Source organism: Ochlerotatus camptorhynchus, unplaced genomic scaffold (genome assembly GCF_037179485.1).
Source record: "Ochlerotatus camptorhynchus isolate MF236.1 unplaced genomic scaffold, CSIRO-AGI_Acam_v1.1 ptg000185l, whole genome shotgun sequence".
In the NCBI taxonomy this organism is placed as follows: domain Eukaryota; kingdom Metazoa; phylum Arthropoda; class Insecta; order Diptera; family Culicidae; genus Ochlerotatus; species Ochlerotatus camptorhynchus.
The window spans coordinates 367,184-391,128 of record NW_027040675.1 but is presented as its reverse complement, the minus strand read 5'-3'; the positions used below and the strand labels follow the sequence as shown (position 1 = coordinate 391,128).

General features: G+C 41.6%; 1 pseudogene; it reads right to left on the bottom strand.

Annotated features, from left to right (window-relative positions):
• LOC135702125 (putative nuclease HARBI1) overlaps positions 1-23,493 on the bottom strand; it is a 46,112-nt pseudogene extending 22,619 nt beyond the window's left edge.
• Between the last annotated feature and the right edge of the window lie 452 nt (positions 23,494-23,945).

The window sequence follows — 23,945 nt, the reverse complement described above, 5'->3', positions numbered from 1 at the left end:
TTCACAGATGGATCACTAATAGAGGCGTCCGCTGGATTTGGTATGTATAACGAACTTCATAGCACCGAATGCATCGAATGCCTCATGCTCCTTGTTCCGTATATGTTGCTGAACTGGCGGCAATACATTATACGCTAGAAACGATCGCCTCACTTGCACCAGATCATTATTTTATTTTTACGGATAGTCTCAGTTATGTCGTGGCTATTCGCTCCATGAGGCCGGTAAAGCACTCCTCGTATTTTCTCATGAAAATACGAGAGCTTCTAAGTGCTTTATCTTTAAGATCTTTTGTCATCACCTTTACACGGGTCCCACCTCATTGCTTGATTCCGGGCAATGAGAAGACGGACTCGCTTGCAAAGGTGGGCGCTATGGAAGGCGATATTTACGATCGACAAATCGCCTACGACGAGTTTTTCTTTATTTATCGTCAACAGTCACTCGCCAGCTGGCAAAATAAATGGAGTGAAGGGAGTTTGGGACGATGGTTATATTCAATCATCCCTAAGGTGTCGAAGTGTCCTTGGTTCAAAGGTTTGGAGGTGGGTCGAGACTTCATTCGTGTGATGTCTCGCCTCATGTCCAATCACTATTCGCTAAGCGCTCACTTGTTCCGTGTTGGGCTGGGGGACAGCAATCTCTGTGAATGTGGTCATTATTTGGTCATGTTCTAAGCACCGTGGAATCAGATCCGAGTTGTACGATTCCCTTCGGGCTCGAGGTAGACAACCTAATGTCCCAGTTCGGGATATTTTGGCTAGACGCGATCTGGAGTTTATGCAACTCATATATGTTTTCTTTAAGAATGGGGGAGAGGTAGCCCATCGATTCTTCCGGTTCGCCTCCTAGCATCGTGCTATAAGGTACCAGGCGATAACCAGGGTAGTTGATCGATAGCTCGATGACGTCATTTCGTTGGCGTCTGCAATGGGAAATTCTCATAGCAGGCGTTGACGATGGGACGTTGTCGAGTTGTTGAATAGCAACTATCGTGGTAACTCACCGATTACCTGTCGATCTGCCAAATTTGGAAAGACGTCTGCATTGAATTGTCTCATATAATAATATTCCGCCCACTATATCACAAGAAATTGCGAGTAGCTGAGTGGAATGGAGATAAGTTAAGCATTGGGTACAGGACCAAGTTAAAACTGTAAAGTCTAGAGGGAATTTATATCTGTAACTGTAACCAGCTCGTTTTTGTTTGCTAACCTGGTTAAAATGTTTATATTTAATTATCTTAAAGATAAATCGTCCAGCTCAAACCTTTGTAGGGGTAAGAGGTGGGACCATCATCATCATCATCAAGTCTCCCCTGGGTGGTGCCAAAAGATGAGCGCAATAGAATCGGCGTTGGCCAGATTTGGATTTTTCAGATGTAATCCTGGATAGGACCCTGTCATTGAACGTCGCGTGAAAGTGGAACTTAATGAAGGCCTAAGTACTTTTTCGTAGTTTTTAGTTTTCGGATTTGAAAGATCGTCGGTTACAGTCCCTCCCCATGGACATATTTATATTTGCAACGATGATGATTTCCTATAGTGACACATATCACCTTCTTAATGCTTCAGTATGCCTCAAACGATTAATTCTTGGTTGTTAATAGAACTTCCTTGATGAAATGGGCTGCTTCATGCAGACTGAGCAATTCTGATTATAGTATCAGATTTGTTCTGTATACGGAGGAACTGGGAGGGCTTATTAGAAACTTCTCACCAATAAAGTAATGATTTTCTAGTAAATTTTGCATTTAATTATATTAATACTTTATTTTTAGCATACGATACAAAAGTGCTCGTTTTTGAGTAAAATAATCAATATTTATTTTGTAATTACGTTTAAAAGTTTTTTTTGTGATCTGAAAATTTTCCTAGTTTGGTTAGAAGCTTCGAAGCTAACACATGTCCGCAGGCCTAATAGAAAGATAGGCAGAAAAAGTGATTTTCGGAGTTTTATTCGTTAGGTGTTGTAGTGGAGATTTGTGTTGTTGGATGCAGGAGGAGATTGGAGGGCGGGAGTTTGACGCATAGAGCCTGCCAATTTCGCTTTCAGAATGTCGCAGTCAGCGGTTTTATGATTCGTGAGCGCTCGCGATTCGTAGAACCGTTGATTGTGACTGCAAGTGGATTTGGCAGGTTTTGTGAGTCAGACGTTTGCTTTTTGGCCTATTCTTGTGTCTAACATGTGCAGAGTATCATTATAGGGTCTAATGGTTTTGAGATTCCTGGTTGCGTGAAATATATTTGTGAGAATATCTTTTTGAGATTTTAGTAGTCACGTTTTGTTTGTAGTTTATATTTTATTTCTTTCATGCAATTATCGTAAATAATAGTTATTCAATAATAGATAGGTCATCCATATATTCAGACTTTGACGCGAAGCGCTGTGGATTATGAGATGCTTGATGACCCTGGAGGGATCGATTTTGCTTACTGAGCAAAAATCATGGATTTAATTTCAAGCTCTTCCACAGCACAATAAATCGCCACCATCATTTGTATATTTGATATTGAACATTAATCTTGGAAACTATTTGCATATCAAGCGAAAACGTAGTCCTGTATTGTCGCGAAGCGTTATGGTTCTGAGATGCTCGATGACCCTGGAGGGATCGTTTTTGCTTACTGAGCAGAAAATCATGGGTTTAATCCCAAGCTCTCCGTCATGACTCTTAAAATTCATGATCACTAAACAAAAATGAATATGTTCTTTCGATAGCCGGCTATCGATAGATTAAATAAACAACAAATAAACAATACATACTTTTGGTTGCATCGCCAACTTGAGGTGAATCCTAACCGAATACCCTACCCAACCCTCCAACTCCGTAGCACTTATGAGGGTGTCGCTAAGTCGGTGGCCTCTCGTTAAGTAAGTACTACATCAACATTTCCTTCCCTATCCCTAGTTATGGTAAAGATGGGCATGGCCGGTAATAGCGACAGTCATGCTTCTGTTACTCTTGTTTTGATTGGAACCAATGTTTACTCCCCAGCATAATTCCTGAAAGTAGTCTTACTGAGAATATCAGAAGAGACGTGAGTGTCGCTAGTATCCAATCTACGAAGTATATCATAACAACGCTAACGCTAACGCTAACGCTCATATATGTTTTCTTTAAGAATATTAACCATAGATTGTAAGTTTGATTAACCTGTGTTTAGTTTGTATGTTGTGTGTGTGTTTTTTTTTTGTATATTTGTTTCTGTAATAATTGTATAATTACAGAGTTGATATAACGTCGATAGGATTTAGTATATGTTTTAGAAATAGTGAAATTTTTTAATCATAGATCATATTCCAAATCTCCTTTTCCCTCTCCCGATTCAAACAATTGTCATCCAATAACCTCGAGAAGACCGCGAGCAATCGGTCAAATCCTTTAATTTTAGATTTAAGACATTTATAATGTATAAAGAAAATGATAACTTGGCTCTGTGAAGTTTATTCGATTGAGCCTGTACAAACAAAGTAATTAACAAAAAAAAAGCTGTTACGCCCTAATTCAATTTACTCTTTAGGCCACTTTCACCTTAAATAAATACGGCCTTCAATCAACAATCAATACGAAACTAACGATTTTAAATTGGCTCACTACTTGACTAGCCTATATTTAGGTCCCAAGCAAACAATTAACGTACCCCATTCTAGTCGAAATTCTAGTACTACGCAATGTTTGTTTTGATTCGCTATGAAAGTTTGGCAGATAAAATGAGGGGTTATTGGTTTTTCCTATGTTTCAAGGGGTGAATCGATTAGCTTGGGACCGAAGAGAGTACCAGAGCTGAGCCAAAAAGTTGAGCTCGTTACTTCGGGACCTTCTGGTCTTAGAGTTACCTCTATGCTTCAATAGCGCCGAAGATATGAGACACCCCCCAATGAAAAGGTCTGCGCACGCCTATGCAAATAAGTACTCACATTGTTGTAATTTAATATAGGATTAGTATTCCGTTTGATTTCCCAGTGTAAAATGTTAGTCTCATTTTTACTGTGTTAACCGATAACTTACCAAAAATGAGATCAAAGTCAGTTATCAAAAAATGTTACATCAGAATAGCAATATTTTATTTCAGGCAGGCATGCTTGGCATGCACAGTTGTACACATCAACTACTCATTTGTTAATAACTTTTCACTCAGTTGTTGAAATATGTTTTTCTTTAAAGTAATTGATAGATAAGAATCATAGTTTACTAAAGATATGCAAAGAGTAGGTAAATCTTAACATTTGAATCAACACCAATGATTTTTTATACTTTGAGTCCGAGATGTATTTGTATTGCATTATTATTATATGTATTAGATGCATTTCTCACTTCATTTTTACAACGCAAAAACAAATACAGTTTATTACTAGAATTAAAATCTATCGACTGCTTCAAAAAGAACTATGTTTCGTCAACTGTGTGCAAAGTTATGAGCAAATCAGCAGTTCGTGACCAAACCTGTTTATGCTAAGCATGCAGGCAGGACCAGATAATCGCAGGGCAGCTATGAAATTAATCTGTCGAGCTCGAGGGCGGATTAAGCAGACTTTACAAGTCCTACGTATTCAAGGGAAAGTTCAGTGGACTTCAATGGCAACTTCATGGGTCGAGAATTTCACTCACAAGCTCAAAAGTCTACGGTTTATCTGGATAAGAAAAAAAAAGAACAAAACCGCTTATAATCTTCCTCTTTCCATTCTTGTAACTTATTTTTAGCAATGCCTCAATAATTTCGACCCAAATTCCAACGGTTGAAGTGTCCTCATTTCTGCTCTCGAAAAGCTTATCACATTACCGGCTCTCTCACTTCGTTTCCGAACCGAAAATACAAACGCGTAAACACATGTAGCTATTTCATTCTTCGTGTCTTCTGTGCGGCGAGCTCTTCTATAGATAGAGCAAAAAACTGACCTAAATCAAGAATAAGTGCAGATTCTCCGTGAGTATTTCGCCATTTGTCAGTCAACCGCGATATCACCGAATGCTGTTGACTCCCATCAGGGACGTTGCCGCGTGCACCTTCTTATCAGTTCGTTGACTGCGCATCCCGCTTCCCCGTTGCCATCCGTCGGTCGTCGACCAGCCAAGACCTAACCCAATTTACTCGAGCACGCGGTGGCAGGCAGAGTTTCGTTCGGCGAGAGTCTGATGCATTGTTCATTTTTCGCAATACATGTCCGTCCACTTGAACTTTGCGGCAGATTGGGCAACGTCGTGTTGTTACATGGACGTTCTTGAACTGCGTATATGAGTGGGGTAATTTCGAAACCTTGATGTTTGAATGTACCATCAATATCCTACCTCTGTGTTGCCGACGACTGTCTGGAAGCGTAAAAATGGGTCGTTGAATGATCAACACCATCATCATCATTCGCCGAAAAAAAGAAGTGTATCTCTGAGCGGCGATTGCAGCGAAACAAGGAAATAGCCGCCTGCTCGCGTTCGCCAGAGTCGTGTCGCGATAATACAAATACAGACGACCTTGAGTTGGTGCATCCACCGTTTCACATACGCGCTGGAGTCCTCCATCGAAGCAGGCAGTGACGCACGGATGGAGAGGCCTGCTGCTCTTCTAGGCAGTATCCTCCACCTACTTCCAATGCATGTGTTCCAGCGAGAAGTGCAATTGTACAGCGGTCGCAAAGTGGTATTGCAAATTGCACAGCAGGCTGCAAGCTGGAATACGGTCGGTGGTGAATCCGAAGAGGAGGGAGAGATAAAAATTGCCTGCTTTTTTTTTTGGTGTGTGCGAGTGAATATTTGCACAAACATCGGCGGTCCGCGTAGATTATTCGAGTCGACGAGGGCAGGCGGAATGGGGGCAGTAAAATTTGCGAACCGAAACGACGCTATGGGGGACGGGGCGAACAACAACAGAACAGCAGAGAGCAGGGAGCATACGGTGGATGACGACGACCAAGAGCCATCAGGGCCGTCTGCTGTCTGTTCAATGTTTTCTAATTCAATGAACTCTTCTACACGCTATTCGTCGTAAACAAAAATGCACGCCTTTGTCACGACGGCCGCCGTGCGCGCTCTAATTCAAAGCAACTTGGGGTAGGTCCGGTTTCGGCAGTTTGGCACAGATAATGGCACATTGTGTTGCAATATTTGTTTTGCGTTCTTTTTTTCCACACTCGCTTAGTTCATTTATTTGATTAGCGAGTGATGAGAGACGCGTCACTCAAATGCTTTTCGGGGGGAGGCAAACAAAGACTGTCACAGCTGTCAACTGGCATTCGGTTCGGAACGAAAACGGTATTTTTTTTTTCAATAGCACGTGCTTTTAAGGTTTCAAATTACTTTTCCAAAAAAAAAAATAAACAGCAATTACTTCTCCATTTTGTTCCTTAAGCAGCTGATACAATCGCAATGCATCACCTGTCTTTTTTTTTTTTTTGGCAAGCCTTTCCATTTTTATCAATTTGTTCCTTTAGTTTGGCACTAATTCGCATCATTAAGTCGAACTGAAAACTGAAATTTGATTAACCACAGGAGGCCAGGCATGAAACGAAAAAGAAAAAAAGAAAATAAAAGAAAAATGGCGGCAGCGGGGGGTGATGCGGAAGTGGTTCACAACACTTGCCGTTATAGTTCTTTCTTTTTTTTCGATTGGGTTAATGACGACGCTCGGAATTGCGGTTGGAAAAGTTTGGGGGTCCTTCGGGGCACGCAACACCCATCAAAAATGTATAACTGGAAGCGGGCAGATGTTTCGGTTTCGGTGTTTTGTTTTGGCTTTTCGTCGTCCGTCGTTCAATAATATAAACGGAAAACTTTGGGAAGGGTTCCGTTGTTGGCTCTAAATTGCATTATGTGGATGATGTGGAGGATAACAGAACGTAAAAAAGGGTCAGGTTGCATTTTGACGAAATTTATGCCCTGCGGTCCGAAATGGGGAAAGAATGTCGAATGTGGGACAATGAACGGCACAAGCTGTTTTGCGTAATATTTTTTCATACATTGTAATGATAGTGCTTTCGCTTTTTTTTCGGTGAATTATAATTTAACTAACGGTACTTGGTTTCAACGTGAGGGTCGTTTCTTTTTGGCTTTTTACATTTGATTGTTGTTTGGTGTATTGTTTCATTATTCTAAAAAAAAAAATAAGTGCTGGAACCGTTAACTTATGGGCAAAAAAAGCAATATTCATTCAAAATTAGCGTTGCAAGCTGCGCAGCAGTAGTTTGGAAACAGTTTGCAGTTAGTTTACATGATTTGCAAGGTTCTCTTATGGTGGTAAGCTCCAATCCATTAGTATTCTCCGATCAAATCTCGATCAAGAATGTTCGGCTGCTTTATTGTCGAAATCAGAGTTAATCAACACGACTTTAAGCAACTATTTAGCACAGGGTGCCTACTCATTTTGCCAAACAAAAAGGCTTATTCTGGCCGCGCGTGAGGTGAGGTGACTAGAGTCACTTGTGCCACTTGATTCTGGCTGGCGAATACTGTAAGAAAAGTCACCTCGGATGAACGCCAATGAACTCTCACTACATTCCCAAAGCCGACTCCAGTGACTATAGTCGTCTTGAAGTGACATTTGAAGTCGTCTCCCCATCTGCTATCGACTCGTGTGAAAATGGAAGCCAAAAAGTAAGAAGAATTAAAATGTAAACATTGTCATTTAAGGTTTTTTTTTTTAATTTTCGATTACTACGCGTGACGAACCGGAAGCAGTTCGAGGAATGAGTGCACCGGATGGAGGAAAATCCTGTGGTGGCCAAGGGCCTCAAATTTGCTGAGGCAGCAAATATTTCAAATCCGATTTTGACATCGACGTGGGTGGACACTTCAGCCGCACTTAACAGTCTTGGACCACCTTCCAGAAATCCTTCGGAATGGCAGAAGGTATGAACGCAAATTTTAATTTATTTTCCACCGTTAAGGGCCACCCACATTAGATCCGTTTGCGTTGCGTTGACGTAAATTTGACAGTTAGACAATAGATTTAGCTGTCACTTTGCCGCAACGCGTCCGATCCGGATCTAATGTGCGTCGGCCTTTAATCTGTTTTGTTTATCACTACAGGTCTGGGTGGATGAGGGATCGAAGTGTGCCCTGCTTCTAAACGGACGCAAAAATTTCAGTTGTCATATTTTTCGTCGCGTTTTTTTTCGATTTTTGGTTGACTATTTCCATAAATATTTTTAACGGAATTCCGGTCGTGTGAGCTGTGATTCGGGTTTTCCGTTATTTTCGGTTATGTCGTAGGGTTTGTATTTTCTAGTGCGCGGTTCAAGAGTAAAATTTACGGGTTGCGAAGTGTAGTGGTGCTTTTACGATTTTGGTTACCTCTGATATTTCGGAGCAGCTGAATGCTGAAGATTCGAAAACCAGCAGCAGTTCCGGTGTATTTATGTTTCAAAGCTGAAAAAGAAGGAGGACGAAGATGGCCAGCGGCACATCTATCGCTAGAGGCGTTGCTGCTCTTCTGTTTCTGCTGCATACAAAACGAAAACTCTGCTATTTGGACCATGTCATTTTTGAGAGATCGGATCGATCATTCCATATTTTATATTAATTTCAATTTATATTTGGCAATTTGGTGTTGGGTTCTAGACATTGCTGGTGTTAATGAAAATCGATCGATAATGCAGACTTGAATTTTTCCTTATTTCCACTGTTGAACTCTGGTCAGCTGGCGTGAAGACACAATCTCACACACACAGATATCCAGTTAAGGGAAAGTTCACGGCTCCGAAAAAATAATTACGCGCATCCCTACATTACATACCTTACCAATCAGACTAAGACCTTGTTGTCCTCTGCTGTCCGAAGAAGTCGTCTCCACTCTACTCGATCCATGGCCACACTTCGCCAGCCTCGTAGTCTGCGAAGGGCCCGCAGGTCGCCTTCTACTTGGTCGATCCACCGTGCCCGCTGCGCGCCTCTTCTTCTTGTTCGTGTTAGGTCGCTTTCTAGAACCATTTTTACTGGGACGTCGTGCGGCATTCGTACGATGTGCCCAGCCCACCGTAGTCGCCCAATTTTTGCAATGTGGACGATGGATGGTCACGCATCCCTACAACACATACCAAATAGAAAAGAAAAATGAAGGAGGTATAATTATCATTTACCAGGATGCTTTCATGAACTGGCTGTGTTGGTGTTAGATTAGATTAGATTATATTACTACTAGTCTGGGCGGATTTGAATTGAAAACCAAAAAAAAATCGAGAACAAAAATGAGGCCAGGACTACTGGAGCAGGTCCCAATAAAATGCACACCTTATCGGCCTCTGAAGAAGCTATCGTCAACTTGCTGACCTTGGACAAAGCAGTAAACCACGATGGTAAGTGTGTAATGAATACTTTTATACATATAATTAATCGTTTCATTATTTTCATAGGTTCAGTCTATGGTCTGCCGATTATGGCACCGCCCAAGTAACATTGCAAGTTTTATCGAGGTTTTAAAGGATGCTACAAGTCTAAATCATGATCTACAGAACGCTCATAAAACTACAATTGTTGCTTGGGCGCCGGAGCACGAGAATTTGGAGCATGCTGCGCTTATCGAAGATGATATTGAAAATATCAACCAGTTGGCACCAGCACTCCACGGATCTCACCTCGAAACAACCCCAAACAGAGGAAGCTTATCGAATCAACGTAGTTACTTTAATAGCAGACCGAATACCTAAAGCAGATTACTGCTAATTCGGAGCAATGTGCCAAGTATGCACGGAAGCAGTTTAATATGGATGAAGATAAATTTCGGTACAAGAAGGAATATCTCCTTTGGGAAGAGAAAATAAAACAGCGAAAGTTAGAATACCAGCTCACTACTCTTGAGTATAAGAAGCAAAAAACGACACTTAATGTCTATTATTTCTTTTAATAATTCTCATAATATCAACCTAGATACCTAAATATACTGAAGAACTCCATATTCATCGATTTTGGATCTTGAATGACTTTCCAGTTCCCATGACGTGTTTCGGGTGTACCTTAGATAGTTTACAGTGTAGCCGTCACTGGTCGATCTCGGTTAAGTATGCGGCTTAAGCGCCACTCCGGTAAAGGAGACCGCATGCCATGTTGAGTTTTGCCCGGATAAGACTGTCCCACCCAGGTAACATTGCAGGTTTTATCGCAGTTTTATAGCATTCTACAAGTCTAAATCATGGTCTACAGAACCCTCACAAATCCAAAATTGTGACTTGGGTAGGGCGAGTCCAAGAGTAATCTTCCTAAAAAGAAGATATCGAGCCAGCTTCACTACCACCGAAATTGAACGGGTAGAAACCCTTATTGCAAAAACAGCATAATCTCCCACACCTCGAAATATTTCCCCAAAGCTCACGGTAAGAGAGCACACAAACCTAAAACGACGTTACACGTCAAGCTTTCCTCATCGGTAGTTCCAATTATTTCCGCCAGAGGCGCAGTTGCAGCAAAAGAGGTACGCAACATAAAGTCAAACTCCGACCACGCGGAAGACAACAACAGAATTACACGGACCCGAAACAACGTGAAGACACTTTCTTAGTCTCATGCTAATTTTTAGTAGGACAATACTACATCGAAATCAAATCAAACATTTATTTCACAACGGAAAACGGTAAGCTGAGATTTTATTATAACTAGAGCGTGCTTTCACGAAATTTCCATTACTTGTATTTTTCTACTCCTCTTTATTATCTTTCTCTACCTAGTCCTATTCTTGTGTGCGTGCTCTTGCGTGCTCTTGTGTTTCTTCCTGACGAATCCCACGACGATGCAGCAAGCGGGGAACGGCAAAGCTTGGCACCTGGGTGTCTAACATTGATGGGTTGGGTGGGCATCCATATACGACGATACGTGCGCACTTTTGTCTTGCCGACACCCCAACCTTACAATTATTGAACTAATCCAAATATTAGCAATTCATGCTCTTCGACCTTATGGTCGGCAAAAAAGGTCCTCCGTAGCGCCCTCGCCGGACGCCACACTCAACGAAAAAAAAACAGAACGTACTCACCAGTTGATTTAGCTGCTGTTGATTGCTGCGCTGCTGTTACTGGCGCTGCGACGATGCTACTTCAATCGATGCGCGTTCGACCGTTGATGTTGAACGGCCAACGATTTCCACGATTTCCAACCTGTTACCAACAACTTGGGAACAATAGTCTGGTTCAAGGCAAGGCACACAAGGAGATTAGTTAAGGTTAGGGTTAGGTCCTTTTTTTCATTAGTTTAGATTTGTTAGTATAAATATATAGAAATAATTATTTGAATTCAATATTTTCCCTTGGCACATTTTCATTTGTAAATAAATTATACCTAACATAAATATAAACCGTTCAATTAGTTACCCAGCCCACTATATTAATGTTTGTAAATCTTTGCATGCAGATAACTGTGAATAAATAAATAAATAAATAAAAACAATAAAAATGTAAATAAAAAAACAAAAGACGGCAAAGTCCGCATTAATATTACCTAGTTTAAAATCTACTAACCCCTCGAAAACGGCTCACATCTTATCCGTTCGATTACATGTCATTTATGCATCTCCAATGTTGGCATCACGGATCACCGGAAAATTAGAAGAGGAGAGTAAGAAAGAGAGAGAGAGAAAGGAAGAAAAGGGAGAGAGAGGGGAGATGGTGAAGGAGTTTTGCTAAAGCCGGCAGAAAGTGGTAGACCGTCCAAGAGTTTGGATCAAAAATATATAAAGAAAAACGAAGAACGGAAGATAAGTAGGAAAGTGGTTCAAGGATAGTGCTTGTCAACCTGAGGCCCAAAAGGACATTATTGGAAGACCGAAGCCTGGGTTCAATTCCTCCAGCAGAGACCTCCGACGAGTGTTGGCCTTGGAGAAACCGTGTGGAAAGTGGTACCAAGGAGACCCCCACATATAAATACCCGCAAACGGAGACGGTGACCATAATTCCCACGTGCGCTCTAACCACGATCCAGGAAGAAGTGAGTTGGGGATCGGCGAGTCCCGCGCTGGTGTCTAGCGAGTATCCGCCATTGCTACGACACACGCAACGGGCGAGCAGTAGCCAAAGCTGTGGCGGTGAGGGTCTGGTAAGGTCTGGCGGGTCCGCCCCCGCTTGCCAGTGCCCAAAATCCAATGTGCTACTGCCCCGTCTGCGAGCGCGTGGAACGTCGGTTATTCAAACCTTACTCTGTCGGAGCATCGAGAAGGTACGCCGAGCTACGGATCTATGCAACGACCTCGGTGATATATCGGCGGAGTTCCCCCCATGGATACCAGGATCATGGGTGCCGATTGGAGTAGCTGACCACCCTATCATCAGAGGTAACCAAACTACAAAATTCCTTTCTCTCTCTCCCTCTACGCATGGGCCCCACCGTTTCCTGATCGGCCGCAACGACCCCCCCCCCCCTTTATGATGTATCTTTTAAATTGAAAATTATATAATGAATAAGCTTATTTTCTGTGTTTGTGCCTTTTTTTTCTTGAGAGACTGTCTTGGTGTCCTGTATTGTTCCGCCTATTATTCTCATGTTGATTGGTTGTATGTGTGATGTCCTCCCGAAGCAAGTGAATGTAGCCGACCCTGAAAAGAAACCCATTATACTGAGCTAGCCGTGAATAACAATTGGCGATCCAACCAAACAAAAAAAAATATTCTTGCTGCAAGAACATTTTTCTACTTGCTCCGGGAGACTCACGATTCTCCCTCCTATTCATCGTGATTGTATCGTGGTGTTACGTTAGCGTATTGGTTCAACGAGAAAGCATTAAACTCTGTTTGATCCACTTTGAGTCAACATTTCCATTGTAAATACGACGCATAAGATCTCTAATTTATATTACTATTTTTCCATTGATTGCTAACGGTTTATGTCAGAAATAAGTGAATTTTAAAATTAGAAATAAGTGAATTGAAAAACAAGGAATAAGTGAATTGAAATTTAGGATTAAGTGGAATTAAATTGAACTGAAAATTGCATTAAAACTATTTAGTTAATTAAGCGGAAGTTATTAGTAATTAAGTGATTTGAATTGAATTGATTTTTTTTTCTGTATACAGCTTTTCTTCTTATTGATAAACAGTAGAAATGGCAAATGAACTTGATTTAGTCGTTGAAAAGTTAAAGCAACTATATTGTGACATTCGGGTAGATCATTTAAATGAAGATGAGTTAGATTTTGAGCTTGAAGTCAGGGATATTGTTTTCAATAATAACGAGTCAATCTCAAGGAAAAGAAGAGCGGTAAGAGAGACGTTAAAGAATGAAAAATCAGAGGAAAATCAAAAAAAATCGCTCAAGCAAAATCCGGTTATGGACTTTCGTGTTTGTGTGGCAAAGTTTAATGAGATCGATGAGACGATTCGGATTTCATCCAAGGGTGTGCCACCTAGATGTCAGTCTAGATTGTTGTATATAGGTAGTCGGTTGATTCTTTTAGAAGATTATATTAGCCCAGAGGATGGAATCGAAATCGGTAGAATGCAAGAAGCGGTTCTGTCTCGGTTAAATAGATATTTCTATGGAAAGCGGACAGTTCTAACAAACGAGTTGGAGGACAATGATTTGGGCAACCTTTTTGATGAATCGGTGGAGACTACTGTTTTGTCACCAGTAGGGAATGTAAAAAAAAAACCCCTCACCGGAGAAGAAAATGACATTATGGATTCTTTACTCAGGTTAGGCTTGTTGGACCCTGATAATCCGGAAGGAATACAGGCCGGTGATGTGAAGAAAGCACTTATAACACTAGAGCAGGAACTTTATTCACTCCGGAGTTTTAGGGAAGTTCTATCTGCTTTCCGGGAGAATCATTATCAGACTTCACAGGTCACGACTAGTTCAAACCACACAATACCGAGTTGTACCACCACCTATACGGGTACTATTCCGAAACATTCGGTTCCGACTGTTGTCAGTACAGGGTGGTATCCTTTGAGGACAATTCCTCCGGTGTCTTCTTCGGTTCCTAGGATCAGTTTTTCCACAAATTCAACATCAAGTAGCTCGATACCTCGCGTCGTATCCTCGGTCAATTCGAACCCATACTTTGGACCAGTAAAAGTTCCGGATGTTTCGCAGCCCGTGACAGTTACATCAGCAGGGTATCCTTTGGTGACAACAGCTGGACCGTGGCCGGGATATTATCCAGGGGTACCAATCGGACAGGGATACACAGCTCCTGTTACCACTACTGGACAGTATATTGCGCCAATATGGAATCAATTTCCCTACTCAATACAGCCTCCGGTTACACAGCCTGTTATAAGCCGAGAGAATGTTCAGCAATCGCAGGTCGGTTCTTCTTATCCTGTAGCAGGACAAAGTCAGGTACCTCCACCATCTTGGTACCCTTTTCCAGTTGACGTTCCGCGAGGTAACTATAGTCATAAATCGTTACCGGTTTCGAAGTGGAAACTGGAGAAATACGCGGGTACTGATCAGGGACTCAAACTCAATGAATTTTTGGGTCTAGTTTCGCAACTAGCCTTATCAGAACGGACTTCTGAGGCTGAGCTATTTGATTCAGCGTTTCATCTGTTTTGTGGGCCAGCACTCAACTGGTATATGACAATGCGTTCCTCAGGACGACTGGCCAGCTGGACACATCTAGTCCATGAGCTTCGAAGAACATTCGCTCATCCGGAATTAGATTCATTGGTACGGACAAGGATTTACCAAAGGCGCCAGCAACGGAATGAAACATTCCAGGAGTATTATTACGATATGGAGAGAATGTTTAGGTCCATGATCGTACCCATGAGCGATGTGGAACAGCTGGACATCCTCAAAAGGAATATGAGATCGGACTATAAGAAAACGCTTCTTTGGAAGCCAATCTTTAGTCTTCCAGATCTTCTAGAAGCAGGGCACGTGATTGATGCGTCAAACTTTTCACTGTATGTTAAAGTATTCGGAAATGAGAAATCCACCAATGCAGTTACGGAATATCAACCAGGAAGAGGTGATCCCAGGAATTCCAACAACCGTCCTCCTTTCAAATCAAACCAGCAGGGATCAAATCATTACAAACCTAAAGAAGGAAATCCCAAAAAGAAGGAAGAAATGGAGGGTAAAAAGCCGAACAATCCTCCATCATCAGGTCTCCCAAAGCAACCTGATCCGAAGGAAGGTCCTTCTAAACCTACAAGAACATTAGAAACCCTTATTGAAGCACATCGACCTCCTCGTAGCTATGAATGTCTTTATTGTCGACAAACAAATCATTCTTTAGAACAGTGTAGGAATTACAAAGGTTCCCTTTGCTTGGTTTGTGGATTCAAAGGATTTGAAACGCAAAATTGTCCCTACTGCCGAAAAAACGGCTTGCAGACGGTCCAAAATCGCAGACCGTCGACCACATCCGCGTAAATCCAGTATCGTCAGATTTCTATCCTCCGGAATTTTGGGAACCTGTTCAGAGAGATCTATATACGAATGAGGAGTCTCAGGTTCTCAACATTTCCTTAGTCGACACCCACGATAACAGACCTTATGCAAAAATCAAAATCTACGGCATGCCTTCTAAAGGGTTATTGGACTCTGGTAGCCAACTCACCCTAATCAGTGAAAAAGTCTTTCTCAAGTTAAACAACCAGAAGCTTAAAGCTTTAGACCGTCCTACAGTGATTCGTTCCGCAAATGGGTCAGAATTAGAAGTTCTAGGTCAATTGTCCATTCCTTTCAATTTTGCTGGGCTTATCAAGATAATTCAAACCTTAGTAGTCAGAACTTTGTCGGCTGACTGCATACTCGGCATGGACTTTTGGCGGAAATTTCGAATCTGGCCAACCGTTAAGGATTGTGCCACAGTAGATGAAGAGACTCTTCTCAGGGTCGAATCAGATCAAATTACTTTCAGTGATTCTGAACTCGTCCAGCTTGAAGAAATTAAAAAGCTGTTTCAAGGGGCTTGCTCAGATAGGTTGACCATGACACCTCTAATCCAACACCATATTGAAATAGCGGACGAATGGAAGGGAAAACCTCCTGTTCGCCAGTATCCATACACACTTTCCCCAAAGGTACAACAAAAAGTCGGGGTAGAGTTAGAGCGAATGTTATCGATTGGTATAATCGAGAGGGCTCACTCTGATTGGTGTTCGAATGTTGTACCGGTTATTAAACCAACTGGGAAGGTTCGCCTCTGCTTAGATGCTCGTAAAGTAAACGAAAGAACGATTCGTGATGCGTATCCCTTGCCTCATCCAGGCCGGATTCTCGGTCAACTCCCTAGGGCCAAATACCTGAGTACAATTGACTTGTCCGAAGCCTTTCTCCAAATTCCTTTGGAGAAAAGTTCTAGGCGGTATACTGCATTTAGTGTTCAAGGCAAGGGAATGTTTCAGTTTACAAGGTTGCCTTTCGGCTTAGTGAATAGCCCGGCTACTTTATCACGATTAATGGACCGCGTCCTTGGGCATGGTGAGTTAGAGCCGAACGTCTTCGTATACCTTGACGATATAGTCATCGTATCGGAGACGTTCGAGCATCACATGCACCTCCTTCGTGAAGTAGCTAAGCGCCTGACAGAGGCCAACCTTTCCATCAATATCGAAAAGTCAAAATTCGGAGTTAATGAATTGCCATTCCTAGGGTACCTTTTATCAACAGAAGGCCTCCGGGTCAACCCAGAAAAGGTCCGAGCAATAGTGGATTACGAAAGACCCACATCGGTCACAAAACTACGTAGGTTCCTAGGGATGGCAAATTATTATCGCCGATTTATAGACGACTTCAGTGGAGTTACCTCTGCATTAACAGACCTTCTGAAAACCAAGTCGAAGGTTTTAAGCTGGACTGAGGCCGCTGAAGAAGCCTTTAATTTAATCAAGGAGAAGCTTATTTCAGCACCGATCCTCGCCTGCCCTGATTTCTCACAAGAATTCACTATACAGACAGATGCCAGTGACGTTGCAGTTGCCGGGATTCTTACGCAGATTCAGGGTAGTTTTGAAAGGGTGATAGCCTTCTATTCACATAAGCTGACAACTCCGCAAAAAAAATTATCATGCTTGTGAAAAAGAAGCGCTAGCGGCTCTTCTTTCCATTGAAGCCTTCAGAGGCTATATCGAGGGCTCACATTTTACGGTGATCACTGATTCCGCCGCCCTAACACACATCCTGACGGCTAAATGGAAAACTGCATCTCGTTGTAGTAGGTGGTGCCTGCATTTACAACAATTTGATATGACTATACGCCATCGGCGGGGCAAAGAGAATGTTGTGGCAGACGCGCTCTCCCACAGTGTTGCTGCTGTTGTTGCTGATCCAGGTGCTGTGGCTATAGGAGATGAAAATGCGGTTGCTACTGTTTTCCCGTCCACTTCCATGATATCTAACAAACCGAACCCAAACCCAATTGAGTCAGCTCAGGCTTGGTATGAAAATTTGCTCGAAAAGGTTTCTGAGCAACCAGATGAACATGTCGATTTTCAGGTACGTGAAGGTGTGTTGTTCAAATACGTATCAAACCCCAGTGATGTGCATGACGATCGATTCGATTGGAAAATAGTTCCACAACCGAGCGATCGAGCTGGGATTATCAAAGAATGTCACGATAATTCCATGCATCCTGGAACTGACCGCACTCTCAGCAGAATTCGTTTGTGCTACTTTTGGCCAAGGATGGTGATTGACGTACGGGAGTACGTGAACAAATGTACCATATGCAAGGAAACTAAGGCTCCCAACATAGCCCTAGCACCCTCGTTAGGAGAGCAACGGATCACCACTCACCCATGGCAGATCATAGCCCTAGACTTCATAGGTCCACTTCCCAGAAGTCGAAAACAGAATCAATACATTTTGTCCGTCGTCGATTTGTTTAGCAAATGGATCATGCTAGTCCCCTTCCGCAAGATAGATAGTCAGAGCCTCTGCAAAGCTTTAAGGGATCAATGGTTTTACCGTAACTCAGTCTCCGAAGTGGTGATTACTGATAATGCTTCGTGCTTTTTGTCCCGAGAATTTCGCTTGATGTGTACGCAGTTCGACATTAGGCACTGGCTCAATTCTAAATACCACTCGCAGGCTAACCCTGTGGAGAGGGTAAATAGAACAGTAAACGTAGCCATACGAACTTACGTTAAAACCGATCAAAAACTGTGGGATACCAAGTTGTCCGAAATAGAAACAGTGCTCAACACTTCGGTGCATTCAGCGACTGACTTGACTCCATTCTTCACGACGCACGGATACGAAATGTTGTTGAAGGGATCAGACCATCAGTACGGCTATGAGGACCCACCACTATCTGCAGCTGATCGTGAAAAGCGTCAGACTGAAATATTTAGTAATATTAAAAAATTAGTTCACGAAAATCTCCAAAAAGCCCATCAGGAAGGCCTTAAACGATATGATCTTCGTCATAGAGCGTATGGAAAAGCACTAGAAGTAGGTCAAATGGTTTATAGGCGCAATATGAAGCAGTCTAGTGCTATTGAAAACTACAATGCTAAATATGGGCCTCAATACCTACCAGCTAAAATAGTACGGAAAATTGGTTCATCGTCCTATGAAATCACAGATCTCGATGGTAAATCATTAGGTGTTTGGCCAGCCGTACATTTGAAACCCGGATAGAATTCACCTCATCAACTGATAAGCACCTACGGCGAAGGATCATCGCTCTTCAGAAATCAGAACCCAACCCCAACTCGACCTATATCCTGTATCTCTCTAGGTCATTGACCTCAGCCGGTGCAGCCTGCAGAAAATAATAGAATTTGCCTGGTATACAATCGTTTCCTCTCCCAAACAACTCAATTGCAGCGATGAAACTGGAAGAAAGCGTAGATAGCCCCACGGCTTCGTAGCCACAAAATTCCAACGAGCAGCAATAATTCTTCCTCCAACTAAATAAGAATTTTCAAAGAAATTTGTTCGTTCTCCGATAACTCGATGCGTTGTTAGACCGTACCATAATAACTTATCTGTTTGTTTCTGTTTCGGATTTCCTTTCAAAGGTGTTCGAAACCGTGCGTTCACCTGCAAAAGTTTGAAGGTAGCTAAATGGCTCAAATCTCTAATTCGAAGATAGATATGCTATAATTATGATAATTATGCTTGTTTTATGGTACCCGAGGGACCAGCTGTTTTGACGAAAACAGCTTGGCCCTAGACTTAAAACAGACGAAAAATTGTTTCTTTCCACGAGAAAGATTAACTTTGTTTACATCCCTGTTTATTAATACCAAAACCAAGGTGATCATCGTTGAGGTAGTTATTTAGCCTCTTCGATCTTTTAGAAGACAGATGAAGTCTTCTAACATAGGAAATCTATGAAGATGGTACAAGTCTTCTAGGATAATTAAAGTAGATTAAAATAATAAGTGAGTTAGGGTCAATAAAGAAATGATTGTGGAAAGCATGAGTGTTGAATGAATGTAATGAGAAGGGTACCCAATTGAATGAGAGTCTGAATGAGAGTGTGTTTAAGATAAGTGAATAAATATTGTTTATTAATAAGAAGAAAAGAGCTTCCATTATAAGCTGAATGAAACAAAACGAACAAGGAACTGCAGGAAATGAAACAACAAAATCAATGAATAACCGAGCAAAAGAAAAAAAATAGAAGTTATAAGAGAGCATCTGGAATTGCAGTTAGTATTTATAATAGAAACAAATCATTAAAACATAGGATCCGGAGAATTGTATACTCACAGAACTTATAGTTTGCGTGAAACATCGATCCATGACACGAAAAATTACCAACCTAGGCTAGTTTGGTAATTTTTTTATGGGAGGTGGGATGATTGTTACCAACAACTTGGGAACAATAGTCTGGTTCAAGGCAAGGCACACAAGGAGATTAGTTAAGGTTAGGGTTAGGTCCTTTTTTTCATTAGTTTAGATTTGTTAGTATAAATATATAGAAATAATTATTTGAATTCAATATTTTCCCTTGGCACATTTTCATTTGTAAATAAATTATACCTAACATAAATATAAACCGTTCAATTAGTTACCCAGCCCACTATATTAATGTTTGTAAATCTTTGCATGCAGATAACTGTGAATAAATAAATAAATAAATAAAAACAATAAAAATGTAAATAAAAAAACAAAAGACGGCAAAGTCCGCATTAATATTACCTAGTTTAAAATCTACTAACCCCTCGAAAACGGCTCACATCTTATCCGTTCGATTACATGTCATTTATGCATCTCCAATGTTGGCATCACGGATCACCGGAAAATTAGAAGAGGAGAGTAAGAAAGAGAGAGAGAGAAAGGAAGAAAAGGGAGAGAGAGGGGAGATGGTGAAGGAGTTTTGCTAAAGCCGGCAGAAAGTGGTAGACCGTCCAAGAGTTTGGATCAAAAATATATAAAGAAAAACGAAGAACGGAAGATAAGTAGGAAAGTGGTTCAAGGATAGTGCTTGTCAACCTGAGGCCCAAAAGGACATTATTGGAAGACCGAAGCCTGGGTTCAATTCCTCCAGCAGAGACCTCCGACGAGTGTTGGCCTTGGAGAAACCGTGTGGAAAGTGGTACCAAGGAGACCCCCACATATAAATACCCGCAAACGGAGACGGTGACCATAATTCCCACGTGCGCTCTAACCACGATCCAGGAAGAAGTGAGTTGGGGATCGGCGAGTCCCGCGCTGGTGTCTAGCGAGTATCCGCCATTGCTACGACACACGCAACGGGCGAGCAGTAGCCAAAGCTGTGGCGGTGAGGGTCTGGTAAGGTCTGGCGGGTCCGCCCCCGCTTGCCAGTGCCCAAAATCCAATGTGCTACTGCCCCGTCTGCGAGCGCGTGGAACGTCGGTTATTCAAACCTTACTCTGTCGGAGCATCGAGAAGGTACGCCGAGCTACGGATCTATGCAACGACCTCGGTGATATATCGGCGGAGTTCCCCCCATGGATACCAGGATCATGGGTGCCGATTGGAGTAGCTGACCACCCTATCATCAGAGGTAACCAAACTACAAAATTCCTTTCTCTCTCTCCCTCTACGCATGGGCCCCACCGTTTCCTGATCGGCCGCAACGACCCCCCCCCCCTTTATGATGTATCTTTTAAATTGAAAATTATATAATGAATAAGCTTATTTTCTGTGTTTGTGCCTTTTTTTTCTTGAGAGACTGTCTTGGTGTCCTGTATTGTTCCGCCTATTATTCTCATGTTGATTGGTTGTATGTGTGATGTCCTCCCGAAGCAAGTGAATGTAGCCGACCCTGAAAAGAAACCCATTATACTGAGCTAGCCGTGAATAACAAACCACAAAGCCCTGCTCAGCGATGTAGATGCGGATCGCTTTCCATCGGACCAGGTGACGGTTGCCGGGATTATTCGCCCCGGGGATGCAGATGATGACGTTGGAAACGTAAACGTAGCCGTCGACTGGTGAAAAGAACATTAAGCACAATGCACAGATTTTCTTTAACGAGCACATTACCTGGTCTACCTTATTTTCCGCACACACAAAGTCTAGCCTAAGACGCACACTACATATTGATTTATAACTATAGCTAAACAATCAACGAGGAGAAATTAGAATTTAAGTATAAAAGTACAACCACGTTGCTTTAACTCACTTTACAAAACGAAACTATCACGCGAACAAAATGAAACACTTTCAGATTAGGGAAGGTGACCCCGGCCGAACTTAACGGAAGTTCGATTTTCCCGCGAACATCTTCGAACGAGATCGGTAATTCGAGAGATTATTGCGATCGCTGGCCCTTCGTTCAAAGTCAGGTGTAGCCACACTCTCTCTTTTCCCAACTTTCCCGAAGATTTCACTGGACTCGGCCTTGGGAGAAATTGTACAAGGTAGAGTGGCTTTACTCACGAGGCATTCTATTTTTTTATAGTAAATCAACCAGTGTCGTTTTGCTACTGGCATAGTTTTTGGCGTATGGATTAGATCTATTTCATTCTTATTTTATTTTTAACTAATTTACTATTTACAACATGGAGTGACTGTTACAACAGTTTATTTCGTTTTAGGTCATTCGTGACATGTCCGAGGAGATTTAAACTGGTTATCTTTAGCTTGAGAGTTCCTTTCAGAATGCCCCTCAATAATTTAACTATTCACTCCGGTATTCCCGCATAAACGCGAACCATAACTTGATCTTACCGAAAATGGTTGAAAATTGTGTTTAATCCCTGCTAAACTTTAACTGAAATGGTTATGGAACTTCGCATGGACGTTTGTGTGATAAAGTTTTAACCTTTTGTATTATGTTTTTTTGGAAGTGAAACTTACAAATAATGGGTTGTTAGAAACCATTACCATTTAAAATTCAGCGCACAAGAGACGTTTACGATTTTTGCCAGCTTCTGTGGTCTATAGTGCAATTGTCTTGCACCTAATACGCACCGAAAAACATTTTTGAGCACTCCAATTGATCTCTTCACGGTTATTCTGGTCTTCGATAGCATTTCATTAAACTTTATTTTATTTCGAGAAGTAGAATTGGAAGTAGTTCGGAATGGGCTGATCAAATATGGTTTTAAATGATACCCGGCATCACCTGCAATATTAGAATAGCATATTACAGATAGTTATTTATACACTGCATAATAAACCTACCTAGAAGCCAAGTGTTCCGCTCCCCACGTTGATAATTCTTAATAGATTGATTGATTGATTTATCTTTATTAATGAGGCTTTAACAGCCTGAGGCTGGTTCACCTCCCAACAATTCTTGATAGAGCTGGAATTAGGGCGTAACAGCTTTTGTAACCAATGACTTCTCTCGATGATTTCTCGAAACTCAAGGCACGCCCACGCAAACCAACATAACCAACGGGAAGGGGAAGTCTTCCCCTACCAGATGGTGACGCTGATTTGAGTGAGCGAGCCTTTGCTTTCTAGAAATCATCGAGAGAAGTCATTGTTTACAAAAGCTTTTACGCCCTAATTCCAGCTCTATCTAGAATTAGTTTTAAGTGCTCATTTAACGGACTAGAATTCCAAATAAATTAATCATGGCTAGATCCCGGATAGTTCACATCAACGTAGCATATCATTAGCTGATGATCACAAACCTGAAAAACAAATTTTAATACAACACAAGTTTTGCTAGTAATCCTACTTACAATCAATGCATTGAGGCTGTGATACCCCTTTCGGTTATAATATAAGTACTGAATATCGGATGGTGGAGGGAAATATGCGTCCAATCCACGCATCCAATGACACCGGGAAATGCGGACTTCTGAAAAAATCCCAATTTTATTGCATTTTTCTCTGCTTCCTCTGTAGGAAACTTAATTGCATCTGGGCATACGTAAGTCTCCATTATATCAATCACTTGTGTCAGTGCCTTAGAAATGGTAGGTTGTGCAATACCCACAAAAAGATCGTTTCCGACACCCTTTTGATAGCTTCCTTCAGCCAGGAACCTTATGGTGGCGGCGAGCTTGATAACCGGAAGAACAGTTGTTGATCCTATAGTCGCTCCAAGTTGAACTTCAACGATGTTCAGAAGGTGGCAAAACAAGTCCTTCGACACTCGAAAATACCTTACAAGCCCACAGAAAAAAAAAATCATTAAAATGTTCGATTTGAACAGCTCAATAACAATTCATTTACATATGAGCAGGCATCTCCAGGGGATTCGAACGATCTCTGATCATCCGGCATTCCAGACGTACGACTGATGCATCCTCTTTGTAAATATCGTCATCGTCCAATCAAAAACGCGAAGCGGCTCATAGTCTAGAACGAATCACAAACATTTGCAGCTCAAATCACTCATGAATATACATGTATCTTACCTTAATGGATTCCTTGGTCAAATCAGTGTTCAAAAGTAATTGCAAAATGAGAATTAGATTGATGTACCGGTGAAATAAACAGACACAAATTAAAAAGCGATTCTCTGCCCTGAGGAACAAAGATTTTGAAAATATATTTTTTAATTAGACCCCAGTTCCAAACCCTTTTGGAAACTCACAAAAATTTTGAAAACACCTCAAAAGCCTATTCCAGCGCTTAAAGGGTGATACGGTCAAAATTTGGTCAATATCAACTTGACGTATTTCTTTCAATTTTGCAT